The sequence below is a fragment of the Galeopterus variegatus genome, unplaced genomic scaffold, assembly GCF_000696425.1.
Source record: "Galeopterus variegatus unplaced genomic scaffold, G_variegatus-3.0.2 Scaffold2174, whole genome shotgun sequence".
Taxonomy (NCBI): domain Eukaryota; kingdom Metazoa; phylum Chordata; class Mammalia; order Dermoptera; family Cynocephalidae; genus Galeopterus; species Galeopterus variegatus.
Genome location: NW_007728285.1, coordinates 301875 through 303383, shown reverse-complemented (window position 1 = coordinate 303383; position 1509 = coordinate 301875). Strand labels below are relative to the sequence as shown.

General features: G+C 36.1%; 1 pseudogene; it reads right to left on the bottom strand.

The window, feature by feature from the left end:
* Positions 1-294: 294 nt before the first annotated feature.
* Positions 295-1134, bottom strand: LOC103597046 (annotated as a pseudogene).
* Positions 1135-1509: the final 375 nt, after the last annotated feature.

Here is a 1509-nt window from a genome sequence, read left to right as displayed (position 1 = left end):
ACAAAACAATATCCCCTTTCTTATCATGGGTAGTTTTTTACATAAAAATGTGTGGCGAACGTTTTATATAACACAAGATAAACTAAATATGTCAATTATCAGAAAAAGTTCAAGGATACCGGAAAATAATGCATTTCATATAAATTATATAGGATAATTACAACGAAAATCCATCACTTTACTCTCTAACTCAATTTTAGAAAATAAAGTCAACATGTATTATTCTGTGAGCGCTATAAGTGCGTAGACACTGTGATCCTTTCAAAAGACAGCGTCGAAGATGAAATGTTACCTTCATATCATACACTGTGCTTTGTTCTTCACTGGAGTTGAGCTTCCTTTCACGGTCTTCTTTATCTGGTGATAATCTGCAAGATTATCATAAGAAATCCAGCTGTAGTGGCTGGGGCAGTGGTCGCTCAGTCTGTCCCCCACGAGGGCAGCCTGTGCCATAGATCATCGTGTTCTCAGGGGAGATTCAACATCATTCAGGCTGCAGCGACCCCAGTGATGCAGTCGCTTGTCATATTACATTTCTGCCGACGTACGCTTTGGATTCAAGGACGTTATCATCTCCCATTTTCATGGCTTGAGAATAACATCCAACTTCAAAAACGTTATTGGTGCCAATGGTCATAGTCTTGGGTTCAGGGTCTTCCGCGTCAGGAGTGATATTATCTCGGTGGACATTTATGATGAGAGCCTGTTCTTCTGTCAGGTCACCTTCTTTACCGACCTTGGCTTCCGTGCAATTCCTGCTTTTGGTTGTAAGAGCGTCCTGGGTCCGATGGTGATATCTCCTCTGATTTCAGTTCCTACACATACAATTGCTCCAGGAGCAATCATCACACATATTAGATATTTCGTCTTTATAATTCTGTCCTAATTTTTCAAAATTTTGATTTCCAGTCCTTAATTGCTAATAGTCAGCCCTCCGTATCCATGGGTTTCAAATCCGAGGAGTCACTCAACAATTTCGTGTTTTCTCCACCATGGTGCAGTCTCTGGCTGAAGCCGAGATCGACACAACCATACCTAACTGGTTAAAATTGTCACCCATATCATAGGCCAGATTCACGTTTACATAAGAGTCTGGTTCTGGACTACCTGTTTTGTTTCATTAATCTATTTGCTACTTTTAATGCTAATGCCACATTGTTTGAATTCCTGTGTTTTAAAATATACATGTTGATATCTAAAAAGGCAAGTAATATTTCATTGTTTTTATACTATTTTATCTAATATTGAGAAAAAATTATTTAACCAAAATAAAAAAAAGAAAAAAGTGTCTTTTTTCTCATGGTTTTAAATGCTGTAAAACTGTTTTTTGCCTATTTACTTATAGATTTTTTAAATTTTAGTTTTAATTGACAAATAACAATTATATATATGGAACACAATGCAATGTTTTGATAGGTATAGATTTTTGATAAATTTTCAACATCTATTATATTAGTCCCTTTGGATTTTCTACCTTTCTTTGATTTATTTTGGTTAAGTTGTGTTTTC